This window comes from Pseudophryne corroboree, chromosome 1 (assembly GCF_028390025.1).
Source record: "Pseudophryne corroboree isolate aPseCor3 chromosome 1, aPseCor3.hap2, whole genome shotgun sequence".
NCBI lineage: Eukaryota > Metazoa > Chordata > Amphibia > Anura > Myobatrachidae > Pseudophryne > Pseudophryne corroboree.
The window spans coordinates 575883728-575904209 of NC_086444.1; the positions used below are offsets into that span (position 1 = coordinate 575883728).

General features: G+C 44.2%; 1 protein-coding gene across 2 annotated transcripts in view; it reads left to right on the forward strand.

Moving 5' to 3' along the window:
* The window catches only part of LOC134899860 (prostaglandin reductase 1-like), an 86489-nt gene that overhangs the window by 40074 nt on the left and 25933 nt on the right, over nt 1-20482 (forward strand). The gene's annotated exons all lie outside the window — the stretch shown is intronic.

A 20482-nucleotide genomic window follows, 5' to 3' on the forward strand; every position in this document is an offset into this window, starting at 1 on the left:
AGTGCTGGAAGGAGCACCCGCAGTCCAGTTCCTGATATTCAAATTGAAGATGTCACTGTTGAAGTACACCAGGATGAGTATATGGGTGTTGCTGGCGCTGAGGAGGAAATTGACAAGGAGGATTCTGATGGAGAGGTGGTTTGTTTAAGTCAGGCACCCGGGGAGACAACTGTTGTCCGTGGGATGAATAAAGCCATTGACATGCCTGGTCAAAATAAAAAAAAAAAAATCACCTCTTCGGTGTGGAATTATTTTAACAGAAATGCGGACAACAGGTGTCGAGCCGTGTGTTGCCTTTGTCAAGCTGTAATAAGTAGGGGTAGGGACGTTAACCACCTAGGAACATCCTCCCTTATACGTCACCTGGAGCGCATTCATCAGAAGTCATTGACAAGTTCAAAAACTTTGGGTGACAGCGGAAGCAGTCCGCTGACAACTAAATCCCTTCTTCCTCTTGTACCCAAGCTCCTGCAAACCACCCCACAAACTTCCTCAATGTCAATTTCCTCCTTAGACAGGAACGCCAATAGTCCTGCAGGCCATGTCACTGGCCATTCTGACAAGTCCTCGCATAACTGGGATTCCTCCAATGGATCCTTGAGTGGAACGCCTACTGCTGCTGTTGCTGCTGGCGCTGCTGTTGTTGCTGCTGGGAGTCAATCATCATCCCAGAGGGGAAGTCGGAAGACCACTTGTACTACTTCCAGTAAGCAATTGACTGTCCAACAGTCCTTTGCGAGGAAGATGAAATATCACAGCAGTCATCCTGTGGCAAAGCGGATAACTCAGGCCTTGACAACTATGTTGGTCTTAGACGTGCATCCAGTATCCGCCGTTAGTTCACAGGGACTTAGAGAATTGCTTGAGGTAGTGTCCCCCCGGTACCAAATACCATCTAGGTTCCACTTGTCTAGGCAGGCGATACCGAGAATGTACACAGACGTCAGAAAAAGAGTCACCAGTGTCCTAAAAAATGAAGTTGTACCCACTGTCCACTTAACCACGGAGATGTGGACAAGTGGAGCGGGGCAGACTAAGGACTATATGACTGTGACAGCCCACTGGGTAGATGTATTGCCTCCCGCAGCAACAACAGCAGCAGTGGCACCAGTAGCAACATCTCGCAAACACCAACTCATTACTAGGCAGGCTACGCTTTGTATCACCGCTTTCCATAAGAGGCACACAGCTGACAACCTCTTACGAAAACTGAGGAACATCATCGCAGATTGACTTACCCCAATTGGACTCTCCTGGGGATTTGTAACATTGGACAACGCCACCAATATTGTGCTTGCATTACATCTGGGCAAATTCTAGCAAGTCCCATGTTTTGCACATACAATGAATTTGGTGGTGCAGAATTTTTTTCAAAATGACAGGGGCGTGCAAGAGATGCTGTCGGTGGCCCGAAGAATTGCGGGCCACGTTCGGCATTCAGCCACCGCGTGCCGAACACTGGAGCACCAGCAAACCCTCCTGAACATGCCCTGCCATCAGCTGAAGCAAGAGGTGGTAACGAGGTGGAATTCAACCCTCTATATGCTTCAGAGGATGGAGGAGCAGCAAAAGGCCATTCAAGCCTATACATCTGCCTACGATATAGGCAAAGGAGGGGGAATGCAACTGACTCAAGCGCAGTGGAGAATGATTTCAACGTTGTGCAAGGTTCTCCAACCCTTTGAACTTGCCACACGTGAAGTCAGTTCAGACACTGCCAGCCTAAGTCAGGTCATTCCCCTCATCAGGCTTTTGCAGAAGCAGCTGGAGAGATTGAAGGAGGAGCTAAAACGGAGCGATTCCGCTAGGCATGTGGGACTTGTGGATGGAGCCCTTCATTCGCTTAACCAGGATTCACGGGTGTTCAATCTGTTGAAATCAGAGCACTACATTTTGGCCACCGTGCTCGATCCTAGGTTTAAAGCCTTTGTTGTATCTCTCTTTCCAGCAGACACAAGTGTGCAGATGTTCAAAGACCTGCTGGTGAGACACTTGTCAAGTCAAGCGGAACGTGACCCACCAACAGCTCCTCCTTCATTTTCTACCGCCATTGGAGCTGCAAGGAAAAGGATAACCTTTCCAAAACCACCCACTGGCGGTGATGCAGGGCAGTCAGGAGCAAGTGCTGACATCTGGTCCGGACTGAAGGACCTGCCAACGATTACTGACATGTCTTCTACTGTCACTGTATATGATTCTGTCACCATTGAAAGAATGGTGGAGCATTATATGAGTGACAGCATCCAAGTAGGCATGTCAGACAGTCTGTATGTATACTGGCAGGCAAAAGAGGCAATTTGGAGGCCCTTGCACAAACTGGCTTTATTTTACCTAAGTTGCCCCCCTCCAGTGTGTACTCCGAAAGAGTGTTTAGTGCAGCCGGTAACTTTGTCAGCGATCTGCATAGGAGGTTACTTCCACAAAATGTGGATAAGATGATGTTCATCAAAATGAATTATAAATTCCTCCAGGAAGACCTTGACCAGCAATTACAGGGACCTGTGATGGTGGATTCCAGTGGGGACAAATTTATACTCTGTGAGGAGGGGAAATACACAGTTAAAGGGGTGAGGAATCTGAGGATGAGGACGACATCTTGCCTCTGTAGAGCCAGTTTGTGCAAGGAGAGATTGATTGATTATTTTTTGGTGGTGGCCCAAACAAACCAGTCATTTCAGCCACAGTCGTGTGACAGACCCTGTCGCTGAAATGATTGATTTGTTAAAGTGTGCATGTCCTGTTTATACAACATAAGGGTGGGTGGGAGGGCCCAAGGACAATTCCATCTTGCACCTCTTTTTTATTTCTTTGCATCATTTGCTGTTTTGGGACTATTTTTTTAAATTGCCATTCTGTCTGACACTTCCGTATATGTCCAGTGGTACTGCCATATAATTCCTGTGATATTGCTGTATAATTCCAGTGGGAAATATTTGTGTCGCTTGGCTTAGTCATACAGCTACCTCATTGCACCTCTTCTACATCTTTCCATAAGGTGCTGTTTGGGGCCTTTTTTTAATATCTGCCCTCCTGTCTGCCACTGCAGTACCACTCCTAGATGGGCCAGGTGTTTGTGCCGCACACTTGTGTCGCTTAGCTTAGTCATACAGCAAACTCTGTGCAACTTTTAGGCATAAAAACAATATTGTGAGGCGTGAGGTGTTCAGAATAGATGGGAAATGAATGTTATTGAGGTTAATAGTACTATAGGATCAAAATTACCCCCAAATTATGTAATTTTAGCTGTTTTTATGTTGATTTTCTTCAAAAATCATCCAGATCTAAAACGAAAACCAAAACTCGGCTGCGACCCCGAAACGTAGAAACTGCATTAAAAAGCACTTTTTTTTTTCCACTGAAATTGCAAGTCTCCCAGTGCCACTCTTTTCGCTATTGTTGTATAAGGGAGTTAATTCCACATGGAGAAGGCACGGGAGCAGCTACTGCAGATGCTGGGGAGCGTGAGAAGTACCGGGTCACACCAAACTGTGTGTGTATGTAGGTGTGTGTGTATATGTATATGTATATATATATATATATATATATATATATATATATATATATATATATATATATATAGAACAAAGCTAAAAATGATGAAGTGGCACTCAGAATCTTTAAAATGATGCAGTGTATTGAAAAATGACTCCATAAGTTCCCAACGTTTCAGGCTAACGTGCCCTTTTGTCAAGGTGTAGAATTGCATCATTTTCAAGACTGAGTGGCGCTTCATCATTTCCAGCTTTGTTCTATAACATCGGTCACAAGAGGGCACCATAGCTTCTTTACTATACTTGTGGGAGTGCCAATCCACATCGATTATTTATTTATTTATTTATTTATTTATTATATATATATATATATATATATATATATATATATATATATATATATATATATATATATATATATATATATATATATATATATATAAAAAGCTATATATACATTTGCACACTTTTGAAAAATAATATATCCAGGTGCTCCCTATAATCTGTTCCTTGATGGTCCAGTAAAAATATAATATGGAAAAGAGGCACTCAATCAATCATGGTATATGAAAAAAAGTCTTATAAATTTTATTTTCACCCAACAACGGGCATTTCAGGTGGAATCACATTGATGGTGGTGGCTCAGCAAAAACTCTTGAATAAAATACAGCTTATGCAGCATCATAAAGTGCATCATGCAGAGCTTGCAGATGGCTCTGGATGGTGGAAGGTGACTGTTACTTGGTGTGCGAGTCTTGAACGGTCCACATGGGACCGAGGTCGACGGACGTACTGGTTTGATCTTTTTCACATCCTCTTTATAAGCAAAACATTTGTTTACTCTAAAGCACTTTATGATGCTGCATAAGCTGTATTTTATTCAAGAGTTTTTGCTGAGCCACCACCATCAATGTGATTCCACCTGAAATGCCCGTTGTTGGGTGAAAATAAAATTTATAAGACTTTTTTTCATATACCATGATTGATTGAGTGCCTCTTTTCCATAGTATATATATATATATATATATATATATATATATATATATATATATATATATATATATATATATATATATAAGTGGCGGCTTATACAACAGACGTTACTGCAGCATAAATGCGTCACAACGTTTCACTACAATACAGCGTTTTCATCAATGCCGCATTAAAGGCATTGAAAGGTTGTGACTCATTTATGCTGCAGTAACGTCTCTTGTATAAGCTGCCAGGAGTGCTGTACCATCCCAGAGTCTATGCTATCTTTTAGTGCAGGTACCCGGCCCATGGAAGAGAGAGAGAGAGAGAGAGAGAGAGAGAGAGAGAGAGAATATTATATATATATATATATATATATATATATCTATCTCTATCTATCTATAGTGTTATGGTAGACTTACCATTGTTAACACTCTTTCTGCGAAGTACACACGGTTCCACAGGGAAGGTGCCAGTGGCTTTACAAACCCAAAGAAGCTAGGTGCGTCAGGATGGGCACCCTGTGGAACCCTGTGTACTTCGCAGAAAGAATGTTAACAATGGTAAGTCTACCATAACACCCCTTTTCTGCAGAAAGGTACATAAGTTTCCACAGGGAAACATCAGGGATGTCCTAAATCAGTTCCTCAAGGGAGGAGACGTGCCTTAGCGGATGTGAGAATCCGCCGTCCAAAGGAAGCATCCTGGAAGGCGAAGGTATCAAAAGCATAGAACCTAAGAAACATATTCACTGAGGACCACGTAGCCGCCTTGCACAATTGTCCTGCGGACGCGCCACGGCGGGCCACCCAGGAAGGTCCAACAGACCGGGTAAAATGGGCCTTTATCGCAGCAGGAGCTGTAAGACCAGCCTGCGCGTAAGCATTTGCAATCACCATTCTAATCCATCTGGCCAAGGTTTGCTTATTCGCAGGCCAGCCACGTTTGTGGAATCTAAACAGGACAAATAGGGCATCAGACCATACTATTGAGGCGGTTCTGTCCACATAGATACGGAGAGCCCGTACCACATCTAAAGACCTTTCTTTAGCCGACAAGTCCGAAGAGGCTAAGGCCGGGACCACAATCTCTTGGTTAAGGCGAAAAGATGACACCACCATAGGGAAGTAACCAGGCCGGGTTTGGAGAACTGCCCTGTCACGGTGGAAAAATCAGAAAGGACGGACGACAGGACAAAGCGCCTAAGTCCGTGACCCTTCTTGCAGAGGCAATAGCCAGCAAGAGCAGGACCTTGGCTGTGAGCTATTTGAGGTCCACCGATTCAAGAGGTTCGAAGGGAAATTCTTGGAGGGCTTTCAATACAATAGACAGGTCCCATAGAGCCACTGGGGAGACATAGGGAGGCTGAAAATGTAGAACACCCTGAATTAACGTATGCACATCAGGAATAGAGGCAATTGTGCGCTCAAACACCACAGACAAGGCAGATATGTGAACCTTAAGGGAGTCAAGACGAAGACCTAAGTCCAAGCCTCTTTGTAGAAAAGACAGAATTCCGGAAGTCCTGAAACGATAGGCATCATAATTCTTATCAGCACACCAGGTGAAGTAAGAATGCCAAACCCTGTAATAAATCTGGGCAGAGGCTGGTATGCGGGCCTCCGGAAGGGACGGCCCCTGCTCAACTGCTGATCCCGATAGACGAACCTCCGGAATCAAAGAGACCATTTGGCACCTGATCTGATGTGGTAGGCCGTCGCACTTGAAAGGATCAACTGTTGCAGAGGACGAGCATGAAATTGAGCATACTCTACCATGTCGAAAGACAACAACATCAGTCCAAGGACTTGCATCGCCGAGTGTAATGACACTCTGGGGCGATGATTAAGTGTCTTATCCTGTCCTGAAGGTTCAGGACCTTGTCCGGGGCCAAGAAAAGTCTCCAACTGGGAGTGTCCATTAGATCCTCTAGGTGCACCATGCTCTGAGCTGGGACCAGGGAGGACTTTTTCCAATTTATCAGCCACCGGTGGGTTTGCAGGAAGGACACTGTTAGTTGTAGATGACTGAGGAGGATTGTGTGTGAACTTTCCAGAATCATGATATCGACCAGATTCTGATTCCCTGGCGACGGAGGTGACGTCATAACGGCCATGACCTTGGTGAAGATCTGAGGAGCCGTAGCCAGTCCAAATGGCAGAGCCTGGAATTGGTAATGAAGGTTGCCAATAGCAAACCGTAGGAACTGCTGATGCAAGATGGCAATAGAAATATGCAGATATGCATCCTGTATATCCAGGGATACCATATAGTCTTCGGGTTCCATAGCCATAACTATAGAGCGCAGTGTTTCCATATGAAACCTGGATACTTTCACAAACTTGTTCAAAGACTTGAGGTTGAGAATAGGTGGGAATGACCCACTGGGTTTTGGAACCAGAAACAGAGTCGAGTAGTAACCTCTGCCCCACAGAGGAACCGGCACAACCACTCCTGTATTCAGGAGGGAACTTACAACTGTTTGTAGAGACAGCGTACCCGTGAGAGAGAGCTTCCAGTACCCAAGCGTCTGAAGTGGTCGTGAGCCAGACCTGGGTGAACTGTAGAAGTAGGCCTCCCACCCTGGGGTCCCCCAGGGGGAGGTCCGCCTCATCATGCAGCAGGTTTGTCATGTTTTGCAGCAGGCTGACAGGCTGCCCAAGACTGCTTCGCCTTGGGCTTGGAGGTTTTGGAAATGCAAGATTGTTTAGGGTATGACTGACCTTTCGCTGTCCCTTGGTCGAAAGGACCAAAAAGTGGTACTTTTTGCCATCTGAGAAGGGTTAGTAGTGGGGAGAAATGCTGTCTTAACAGCTGCCAGTTCAGACACAATTTTATGCAGGTCTTCCCCAAACAAAATGTCCTCCGTGAAGGGGAGAACTTCCAAAGTCTTCTTTGAGTGCAAGTCCACTTTCCACGACCTCAACCACAGAATGCGGCGTGCCAGTACAGACATAGTAACATAGTATCTGAGGTTGAAAAAAGACAATTGTCCATCGAGTTTAACCTATTTGTGGTCTCCTATGCATGATGATTTGACTAAAATTTCTGACTGATGCTGATGTCAGCCGTTGCATTTTATCCCTTTTTGTAGTAACTATAATGCATGACTATGCACCATAACCCTGGATATCCTTATCCATTAGGAATTTATCTAATCCATTCTTAAAGGTGTTGACAGATTCCGCCATTACAACTCCCTCAGGCAGGGAATTCCAAACACGTATTGTCCTTACCGTGAAAAAGCCTTTACGACGTATTGTGCGGAATCTCCTCTCCTCTAACCTGAGCGAGTGTCCATGAGTCCTATGTGTTGATCTAGCCAAAAACAGCTCTGTGTATTGTCCCCTTATATACTTGTAGATGTTGATCATGTCCCCTCTTAGTCTCCGCTTTTCCAATGTAAACATGCCTAGTCTTTCAAGCCTTTCCTTGTATTCCCTCTTCTCATTGCCCTTTATTAGTTTAGTCGCCCTCCTCTGAACCTTTTATAGCTCCAGGATATCCTTTTTGTAGTAAGGTGCCCAGAATTGTACACAGTATTCAAAGTGTGGCCTCACTAGTGATTTATATAATGGGAGTAGAACACCCTCGTCCCTTGCATCAATTCCCCTTTTTATGCATGCTAGTATCTTATTAGCCTTTTTGCTGCCATCCTACTTTGGGAACTGCTGCTTAGTTTGCTATCTATGAGAACACCTAAGTCTTTTTACAGTACAGTATCCCCTAATGTTACCCCATTCAGTTTGTAGGTGTTGTTTTTGTTCTTGCTACCACAGTGCATTACCTTACACTTGTCTGTGTAAGGTAATGCACTGTGGTATGGCTGCCCATGCTTCTAATTTAACTAAGTCGTTCTGAAGAGACTCGGCATCCTCCTGTATTTATAGCCTTACACAATTTGGTATCATCTGCAAAAATTGACACCATGCTCTCTAGACCTTCTGTTAGGTCGGTAATGAAAATGTTGAACAATAGCGGTCCTAATACCGAGTCTTGTGGCACGCCACTTAACACTTCAGTCCAATTTGAAAGAGATCCATTAACCACAACGCACTGCTCTCTGTTATCTAACCAATTCTTGACCCAAGTGCATATAGTGCTTCCTAGCCCTAATTCTTGTAGCTTACAGATAAGTCGTATGTGTGGTACTGTGTCGAACGCTTTGGCAAAGTCTAAAAAGATTACATCCACGTCTTTACCCTGATCGAGGTTTACGCTTACTGTTTCGTGAAAACCAAGTAAGTTGGTTTGACAGGATCTGTCCTGCACGAATCCATGTTGATTCCTTTTAATGATTTTATTGGCTTCAAGGAACTTCTGAATACTATCCCTTAGAATACCTTCCAGTACCTTAAAATACCTTCCAGTACAGACGTAGCTGATACCTTGGCCGCCAACACTCCCGCCTCAGAGGACGCCTCTTGAATGTAACAAAAGGTGGTGGCAATATGAGACAGGTATTGTCTGACATTGTCAGAAATACACAAAAAGAAACAGAGAAGGATTGGACTTGAAGTGGCGCACTTAAACATTAAATTGATACATAAAATATAACTTTTATTAGAGTATATTTGTTAAAAAGACCTGTAGCTGTGAAATATTAAAACCAAAAACATATAAATTGACAAAACAAAGTGTGATATGTGTGAATAAAAACACACACTGTGCTAACTGTGTAGTGCTACACATATATAATATATTATAGGTACTATGACCCTTGAATCAAATTATATGTGTTGTTAGGCTGAGTGCCCAATGGCGCTTTGAAGTCACTGATCAGTTGTACTAGATAGGCTTACTGAGGGTACTGTAAAGTGCAATATTCCAATAGAAAACTCCCCCTCAGTTTGGGCGCTGTAACCCCTCACTTATGTGCAATCATATGCTTGTACAGCTATGAGTCAGTGTTTATCCTCACTAGTGATCTCAATGTAATTAGCTGTTCTCAATCAATTTACAGCAGGTAATATCTGAAGTCAGTATCACTGTAAGTGAATAATCTGTTTGGACGCTATGACCCCTCACTTATATGCATTCATATGCTTATACAGCTATGAATCCGTGTTTCTCCTCACTAGTGATCTCAATGTAATTGGCTGTTCTTAATCAATTTACAGCAGATAATAACTGAAGTCAGTGTCACTTTAAGTGAATGATAATTGGTGTTCACTTATATGCTTATACAGCTATAGATCAGTGCTTCTCACTAGTGATCTCAATATAATTAGCTGTTCTCAGTCGATTTACAGCAGGTAATTAATAAAATCAATATCGCTTTAAGTGAGTAATCACAATGTTCATTAGTGATATTGTTAATGAGGGACACTGTGATGTCCAAAAATGCATATAAACTGACAGTTTTCCACAATATTCACTACTATTATAGTGGAAAATAGATCATAGCTGTAAGGCACAGGGTTTAGTGAGCTGTTTGAGTATTGCACTAATGCCGTACACTGGAACACTCCATCATCTGTTAATAGCAGTATATCCTAACTAGCTGTTTTGTAATTATCAGCTGTGTGATGGAAACCTATATATCAAATAAACAGCATTTAACCTGAGTAGCACATAAACACTGCTAGATAATTGTTCTATACTTCTAAAGTAACAAGCAGTGCTGTAGAGAGGTCTCAGCTGCTACATTAAGCAGTGTATCTTAGTCTTGCTACAATGTTGCTAGTACATGAGCTTGCTGAGTCATATGTGGTTAAATAATCCTCTCAGTGCAGGAAAGCTTGTGAGCTCCGTCAGTGTCATGAGGCTTCACAATAGCCAGCTCAGCTTTAGTATAGATCTCGCTCTATTCCTAACAACACAATACATTTAGCACATTGTTATTATACACAGCAGCACAGTGTGACTCGCCGACACGTGTTTCACAGTTAAGTTTTTTCAGGGCTATTGTGAAGCCTCATGACACTGATGGAGCTCACAAGCTTTTCTGCACTGAGAGGATTATTTAACCACATATGACTCAGCAAGCTGCATGTACCAGCAACATTGTAGCAAGACTAAGATACACTGCTTAATGTAGCAGCTGAGACATCTCTACAGCACTGCTTGTTACTTTACAAGTATAGAACAATTATCTAGCAGTGTTTATGTGCTACTCAGGTTAAATGCTGTTTATTTGATATATAGGTTTCCATCACACAGCAGATAATTACAAAATAGCCAGTTAGGATATACTGCTATTAACAGCTGATGGAGTGTTCCAGTGTACGGCATTAGTGCAATACTCAAAGAGTTCTCTAAACCCTGTGCCTCACAGCTATGATCTATATTCCACTATAATAGTAGTGAATATTGTGGAAAACTGTGAGTTTATATGCATTCTTGGACATTACAGTGTCTCTCATTAACAATATCACTAATGAACATTGTGATTATTCACTTAAAGTGATATTAACTTTATTAATTACCTGCTGTAAATCGACTGAGAACAGCTAATTATATTGAGATCACTAGTGAGGAGAAGCACTGATCTATAGCTGTATAAGCATATAAGTGAACATCAATTATCATTCACTTAAAGTGACACTGACTTCAGTTATTATCTGCTGTAAATTGATTAAGAACAGCCAATTACATTGAGATCACTAGTGAGGAGAAACACTGACTCATAGCTGTACAAGCATATGAATGCATATAAGTGAGGGGTCATAGCGCCCAAACAGATTATTCACTTAAAGTGATACTGACTTCGGATATTACCTGCTGTAAACTGATTGAGAACAGCTAATTACATTGAGATCACTAGTGAGGATAAACACTGACTCATAGCTGTACAAGCATATGATTGCACATAAGTGAGGGGTCATAGCGCCCAAACTGAGGGGGAGCTTTCTATTGGAATATTGCACTTAACAGTACCCTCAGTAAGCCTATCTAGTACAACTGATCAGTGACTTCAAAGCGCCATTGGGCACTCAGCCTAACAACGCATATACCGTATATACTCGAGTATAAGTCGACCCGAACATAAGCCGAGGCACCTAATTTTACCACAAAAAACTGGGAAAAATTACTGACTCGAGTATAAGCCTACGGTGGGAAATGCACGGTGCCAGGGGTTTTCATGCTCAGGGTGTCATGCTCGTTGCCAGGGGTTTCATGCGGTAGGTGTTATGCTTGTTGCCAGGGGGTAATGCTTGTTGCTAGGGTTGTGCCCCCAGTGCCACATATACCCCCAGTGACAGATATCCCCCCACAGTGCCAGATAAAAACATGCCCCCGTTGCTTTGCCCCCAGTAGTTATGCCCCTTCTTTGCCCCCAGTAGTTGTGCCCCCTCTTTCATTGCCCCCAGTAGTTATGCCCTCTCTTTCTTTGCCCCCAGTAGTTGTGCCCCCTCTTTCATTGCCCCCAGTAGTTGTGCCCCCTCTTTCATTGCCCCCAGTAGTTGTGCCCCCTTTCTTTGCCCCCAGTAGTTGTGCCCCGTCTTTCTTTGCCCCCTGTTGCTGTTCCCCCGTCACCGCTTACAAACACACAAACACACACAAAAACAATACTTACCACTGCCCCGCTCCTGCTTCCCGACCGCTTCTTCTGCTGCTGCGCTGCTCCGTCTGTCCGCCCGCTCCGTCTGTCCGCCCGCTCCAGCGCCCGCTTCCCGGCACCCGATCATCTCTATGGGAGAGACGTCATGACGTCTCTCCCATAGCAACGCCGCACAGACACTAGAGGTCAATAATGACCTCTAGTGTCTGTCCCTGGAGCCGGCTGCAGCGGACGCCCACACAGCCCACGGCGTCCGCTGCAGCTGTTGACTCGAGTATAAGCCGAGGGGGGCTTTTTCAGCATAAAAAAATGTGCTGAAAAAGTCGGCTTATACTCGAGTATATACGGTAATTTGATTCAAGGGTCATAGTACCTATAATATATTATATATATGTAGCACTACACAGTTAGCACAGTGTGTGTTTTTATTCACACATATCACACTTTGTTTTGTCAATTTATATGTTTTTGGTTTTAATATTTCACAGCTACAGGTCTTTTTAACAAATATACTCTAAGTGCGCCACTACAAGTCCAATCCTTCTCTGTTTCTTTTTGTGCATAACTATATATTGGCAACAATATATTCAGTGGCAGCACCCCCTATATAATTAAAATATCTGATATAGAATATAACTAGGGCTTTCCTTTGTTCTAATTTGGAACTTTTCTATAATATGCTAGTGCAGTAGTATCCCTCTCCCTTTCCCTGCTAACCAGTGGCGTAAGTTCGTCACAGTTGCCCGGAGGCAAGATAAATATTGGTGCCCTCCTATTTCCTATATTAAGATAAATATATGTGTGTGTGTATATGTGTGTGTATATATATATATATATATATATATATATATATATATATATATATATATATATATATATATATATATAATGTGTGTGTGTGTTCTGAAATAAATGTATATACTGTATTTATACATTTCATTGTCTTTTATTTTAAATCACACATTTCTTAGCAGTCATACCCAGGATTAGAACCCATGACCTGTTACACTGACAGCAGACACTTTACTGATGGAGCTATTTGTTATGAAGTTACGTGTAATTGTCAGAGAAGTATCTTCATATAGTTAAAATTCTCATATTTCCTATACAGGAGCAAACAGCTTCATCAGTAAGGTGTCTGCTTCCAGTGTAATAGGGCGTGGTTTCTAATCCTGGGTGTGACACTTGTAAAATGTGTATGTTCAGTATAAAAAAGAGGTTGTGATTTGTAAGGTGCAGGGACCAGTGAGGAAGTCAGCCACTGAAAAGACAGCGGCAGCTACTGTATCAATTAACTTAATTCAATGGTGTTACAGAATGGGAGGAGAGGTGCCCCTCTTCAGAGCAGGAGCCCGGCGGCAGATGACTCCGTTGCCTCCCAGAGTTCTGCCTCTGCTGCTAACATACACATTGTCAGAAATATCCTCGGGTATCTCCTCCTCTAGCACTTGAACCCACGCCTCAATACCTTTTACGGCCCAAGAGGCAGCTATAGTGGGTCTATGTATAGCCCCTGTAAAGGAGTAAATAGATTTTAGGCATCCCTCAATGTGCTTATCTGTCAGTTCCTTCAGTGATGTGATAGACAGAGTAGACGACACCACGAGACGGGTGACATGAGAGTCCACCGGAGGTGGAGTCTACCATTTGGTACATAACTCTGCAGGGAGAGGATAGTGAGCTGAAGCCCTTTTAGTACCAGGAAATTACTGCCCTGGGTTAGACCAGGGTTCCGTCTGATTTCCACTAAATGATCAGAATTGGGTAAAACAGTTTTAACCACTTTCTGCTGTATTAAATTTGTCAGTTTTCTTAGCCACTGTAGTGGAATCCCCCTCCATCAGTGATTTTGGAGGATATGCTACAAAGCCATTATCAAGGCAAGGGCACCTACCATTAAAGCAGCGTCCTCATCTGCAACACAGGAGACGGTGTCAGATAGGACCATATGCTCCCCTTCCTCGTCAGAGAGGTTAGTAGATTGAGAAGAGGAAGCAGCCCGCTTAGAGGAACCAGGGGCACGTGAGTGACCCAAGGTAGATTTCTGTCTAACCAGAGACTGATTTAGTTGTTGCAGTTGGTTAGACATATTTTCTGCCCAAGGCGGGTTTACCATAAGGACAATTTGTGGAGGTAATGCCACAGGCAGCCCCATAGGGGGCACAAGGCGCTTCACTAGAGTACCCAGCAGGATAGTGAATGCTGCCCATGGAGGCTCCTGACTAAGTGCAGTGGCTGCGAACTGACTGGGAGGTGCATGACAAGCAGTACAGAGACCATCATGTAGTAATTCCTCCTCTGATAAATCCGCGGAGCATGCTCTGCATGTTGCAGGAGCTTCCGCTGATTTGCTGCCCTTTTTGTTAGATATTGTACAATGTAAACAAGTGGACTTGCACAGTACTAGGAGGAGACACGTGTAGGCGGCAGGAGATTGTGCAGTGTGGCTCCTGTCAGCAGCTCAGCTAAAATGGAGCCGAGGAGGGTCCGGGAGGAGGAGCAATGTCACATCGTGCTCATCGCGGCTCCGTACACACATGCCGTATGCACAAGTGACATTGCTCACATTGAGCATGCTGCACGGTCAACCGCCGACCGTCAATCAACGAGTGCGGGTGCGCGCATCGTCCGTCGCTAGGGCCATATACACTAGATGACGTGAACGATATATCGTTCACAATCGGCAATATCGTTCACAATAGTCGTCTAGTGTGTATGGCCCTTAAGGATGGGCATTGGTAGTGTGCCAGTTATCCACTATGTTGGACATGTTTCAATCTGTTTAGTTCCCATGGTACTCATTCCACAATGCGACTCTTCCTGGACCTGAATGACACTCAGTTCCACAGCCTTGTCCTCCTTATTCCCTCTCCCTTCCCCTCAGTTCGCTTACAGTCATACCTTTTCCCTCCCCTTCTCCTTGCCTTATTTCCCATTTCCGGGTTCTTTTTTTCCCTTGTTCCAAAAATTCTCAAATGTTTCTAAACATTGTTGTTATTATATTATGTTTAAAACTTTGACATTTGAACTGGCTAACCAGCCTTCTGTTCATTTCACCTTGTTTTCCTGTTGGACTTCCTTATTATTTAAATTTACCCCTTTGTGTTTTAGACATACCCTGTATTTAACTGTGTTTAGTTCTACTCTGTCCAGAATTATTATTGTTTCATACTATGGAGTCTATAGGCCTAATTCAGACCTGATCGCAACATCAAAATTATTCTCTAATGGGCATAACCATGTGCAGTGCAGGTGGGTCAGATATAACATGTGCAGAGAGAGTTAAATTTGGGTGGGGTGTGTTCAAACTAAAATCTAAATTGCAGTGTAAAAATAAAGCAGCCAGTATTTACCCTGCACAGAAACAAAATAACCCACCCAAATCTAACTCTCTCTGCACATGTTATATCTGCCCCACCTGCAGTGAACATGGTTTTTCCTATTAGAAGATTTTGCGATCAGGTCTGAATTAGGCCCTATGTACTAAGCCTTGGAAGATAAGTGGATAGAGAAAATACCAGTAATCCGCTACCGTCATGTTACAGGCTGTGTTTGAAAAATGACAGGTGCTGGTTGGCTGGTACGTTATCTCCATCCACTTTCTCTCTCCAAGGCTTAATATATAGGCCCCACCTGTTGCAGTCTATAATACTTATTATTATTTTTTTCCTCTTTTCTTTTACTATGTGCCGTCGACACTTGTTACTGTTGATACATGAAAAAGAAAAATGTCCATTATGTTTCTGAACTACATGAAATCCCTGGTAAAATGCCCCTAAAATAGAGAAGAGTAACATTATACAAGGCAGATGAGATGTATCATTCACCAAACACTGTGGTCTCTGCTGTGTGGATATTATGGCCTTTTCAATACTCTCCTGAACAAGGTTTCATATGCCCAGGGGCGGATTGGGATCAAAAACCAGCCCGGGAAATTTATGGAAGCAACCCTAATAGGGGTGGGGTCTGTTGAGGGGGTGAAGTCTGCCAACACGCCCATTACTATGCCACATTTGCATCTGATTAGCCAACCATCTATAACGGCCCAGGAATGTGCAAAACGTCTAATACACATCTTGGTGCATGCGTCTGACTCTGTACAGCATCTCTTTGCGAACACCACATGGGACACAAGCATGGTGCAACTCGTATGCATGCACAGACTAAACAAATTGCACAAGAAAAAAACATGTTGGCCCCCACAGGAAAATAAAACAAAAACTTGATTTGGACACTAAAAAAGTGTTGCAAGGGGGAGGAGGGGTGGGTGACAATGTTGCTGGGCTGTGTAGCATACAGGACACTCTGCACCAGAGCTGTACAGTAACTAGACATTTTGGTGCCCATTGCACATTGCACCATGTAGAGCACGTTATACACATTGTGCCAGGTAGAGCACGTTATACACTTTACGCCAGGTAGAGCACTTAGACACATTGCATCTACCACCTCAGACCCCCAGTCCCCCGCCCCCAGGCGCTGTGAGAACCCCCCACTGCGAGCCCAGCCACCATCCGCTTGTTACCGCCATGTTCCTTTCGAAAGGAAAGCCAGTAGTCTGTTGGCAGGTGAGCTCTAAACCAGTTTAAAAAGAGCCTGTCAGGCTGCTGATGTATCCTCTGACGAAACCGCTCTTGGATAACAGCGGAGAAACGCGTAAGGAAGGTGCTTCACCGGACATTCTGAATGCTGATACTTTAAGCCCGTTTACAACAAGCTACACTGCGGCGGACGTCTATTGCTAAGACAGCGGTGGGGAAAAAGCAATCTGAGGCTGAGCAAAAGGAGGTCTCTACCCCACCCGAGGGAGAAATATTCCAACCGCGAGTGTCATTAAGATCCTGCCACGAATAGCGGGGGTCGTAGCATACCGCTGTGATTCACCAACTACCACGGCGTTCTCCCCCTGCTTTCCTCTAATACTCACGTGAGTTATATATGAACTTTCAACTACAGTAACATTAAATAGAGGCGGTGGTTACAATTGTTGCTGTTTATCCACAAGAAGGAATTCTAAGTATCAACTACTACTGGAAAGTAACGATTATAAATTTACAACAGCTTTATCCATGAGGATTTCTTGGACATTTTAATAGATATTTTCCGTTGTCATAAAGGGCAATATGAAATAGATATATTGGTTTTTATATAGATATGGATAGCGGTGTTTATGTATGTTGACTCCAATGTATTTATTGAATGTGGGTTTCTTCTGTTTATATACATTTTAAAAATAAAGAGTTTGTAGATTTTATTTTTGCGCTCCCTTGATAACAAGTGTTATTATCTCTAAAAAATGGCAGTCAGAATTGCCTGGCTGAGCCCATGTAGTAGAGCGACACTACCATGCGGCTGGGGCTAAAGGAAGACTCGGGGCTGGCTGGAGGCGGTCTTGGAGGTGGGGCAATCAGTGGTGACTGACGGCCGTGCCCTAGAAAGGCTTATGGGGGGCTGCTGCGGCTGCACATGCGCAGCAGCTCCACCGGCAGCAATCTTTTCTTTAGCTTTAAGTGAACGCTACCGCGATCGGAGCTGAGCTCCGTTCGCTGCAGCTGGCCGGCGTGGGGGATCACTGACGTCCGAACCAGCCAAACAGAATCTGGTCCCGCGTCCGGGCATTCCAATCCGCCACTGCCTTATACTATCTAGTACTGGTGCCACTTTCACATTATACCACACAGTATGAGCCGAAATTCACATTATAGCACACAGACTGAGCCGAAATTCACGTTACAGCACACGGAATGAGCCGAAATTCACATTATGGCACACAGAATGAGACAAAATTCAGGGAGAGTGACAGCAGGGACATAGGGACAGGGAGAGTGACAGCAGGGACATAATGACAGGGAGAGTGACAAAGAGAGGGACAGCAAGGGCATACAGTAGGGACTAGGGAGAGAGAGAGGCAGCAGGGTAAGACTACCTATTTAGCAGCGGCGGTGGAGGAGGAGGCTGTGGTCGGCATGGTGCAGAGGAGGACTGAGGGCGGCAGCATGGCTGAGGGCAGCAGCAGTGTATTACAGGAGGAGGCAGAGGGTGGCGATGGTGCAGGGAGGAGGAGGCTGTGGTCGGCGGCACTGCGGCTCCTATGACCGCGGCGCTACTATTTCAAATCTGCCACGGAGCGGCAGCCAATGACTGGCTACCGCTCTGTGGCAGATTTGAAATAGTAGCGCCGCGATCATAGGAGCGAGAGCGTGGCGGCGGGAGTCTTCAGACTCAGTGCTCGAAGTGTCGGTACCGGCCCACTTTGAGCAGTGTGTGTGTGTGTGTGTGTGTGTGTGTGTGTGTATATATATATTTATATATTATACAGTATGTATATGTGTGTGTGTGTGTATGTATGTGTGTATATATATATATATATATATATATGTGTATGTATATATATATATATATATATATATATATATATATATATATATATATATATGTGTGTGTGTATGTATATATATATATATATATATATATATATATATATATATATATATATATATATATATATAATATAATACAGTAATCAGGCACACAGGCTGTGGCAGTTACTTACGGAGAGGCAGTCGGAATTGCTGGCTGCTGGCTCCTGTTCTGGGGCTGGACTGAGGCAGGGCAGGCTCAGGGCTGGATGCGGACCCGGAGGCGGAGCCATCAGTGGTGACTGACGGCCCGGGCCTGCAAAGCCCTATGGGGGGGGGGGGCAGCTGCACATGCGCAGAAGCTTCCCCGGTGGCCATTTTTACATTTAGCTTTCAGGTAACGCTGCATGGGGGATTACGGTGGCCACTGAGGGGACGACCGGATCAGCCAAATGGAAACCGGTCCGGCGTCCCAGTGTACTAATCCGCCCCTGCATATGCCTTTACAAATACTTTCAAGGGGATGCATTTAATATACCGGCTGTCGGGTTCCCGACGTTCAGGATACCAACGCCGGAATCCCGACTGCAAGCCTGTAAAGGGACTTGCTGCGCTCACTGCTGGGATTCAGGCTGGTGGGATGCCGCTGTCTGTATACTGACAGACGGGATCACGTATGTATTCCCTTTCAAGCTATAGATCCACCTTATGAGATATGAATTAGGTCCTTATACAGTCTATAAAGCTGTCAATGCAATATATGAACTATCTTAGTTCTGTACATGGAGCCATGACCTCAAGCAACAGTCAAGTAACGCAGTTTATTTTCCCAGTGTCCTCTGTATTATCAGGACACAAATTGGCATATGTGCAAGGGTGGTGGGTACTTAGGGGTTATTGTACAAAAAGTTGTATAGGAAACTTTAAATATTACATATAATAAATGTATCACATTGACATACCTCCCAACAGTAGTGATAGGTGAGGAGGGACATTTGCGCGGCAAAGCTGCACTGGATTTTCAAAAAGGGGCGTTGCCTATGAACAGGGGGCACGGCTTCGTGGGAGTGCCACGATCACGAGCCACGCCCCGTTCGTCACTGAGGGGGCATGCCCAGCGGTCTGTGAGCTGCTGGCATGCCCCCTCTCCCTTTGTCACCAGTGAATAGACGTTGTGCGTATGTGCATAGCATCTATTCACCGCTGCTCTGTTAAGTAGGGCAGTGATAACAGGAGCCTCCAGGCTGCCCCCCCCACAGTGGGACACTGCGGCCTGCGGGTGGGACAGCAGAACAGTCCCAAAACAACGGGACTATCCCGCGAAATCGGGACAGTTTGGAGGTATGCATTGATTATATTATAAGCGTAAATGTATATTTCAGCTTCAGCAATGCATCAAGATTTTTGCCCTTCAAAACTAAAATATGCTCTCCTCCAGGATTAGCAGCCTGCCCAAACATCTGTGAACACTAAAAAGTATAGTTTGCATTTATTGTTTTCTGGTCGTGCTGAGGACAGTGGGTTTCATCCTTGGATGCTGCTTGGCTGGACCAGCTGTGTGATAACACCAGCTATAGCTTTACACTAAAAAGGTCTACAGTCAATAGGTCGACCACTAATGGTAGACATGCATTAGGTCAAAAGGTCTACATTTAAAGGTAGACGGTTCAATAGGTCGACAGGGACTAAAGATCAACATGACAGTGGTCGACACAATTTATAAAAAAGCTACTTTTTCATACTTTACGGTCTACTTTTTTTTGTGTCGACCTTTTGACACTATCAACCTTTTCTACTTTCTGCCTATTCTATGTCGACCTTTTGACCCTGTCGACATAGTGGTAGACCTATTGACTGTAGACCTTATTAGTGTAGATCTAATAATCCACACCCAAAAACATCCGACCATCCTGAGTAACCTGAGGGTTACTCAGATGGGCAATGTTCCTGCAAAATTATCTCATGCTGGATCCTCGGAAGCAGCAGTGGATGGGATACGCCGGAAGGAAGAGTCTATTTACACAAGACACCTACTGCAGCATTAGCATATTATTGCACAGCTGCTGCATACAAAGATGCAGCAGCTGTTCTTCTGCGTCCATCTCTGAATCCCTCACTGGGCGGGATGTATTGGAGTCCGAGATCGCCCAATGTGC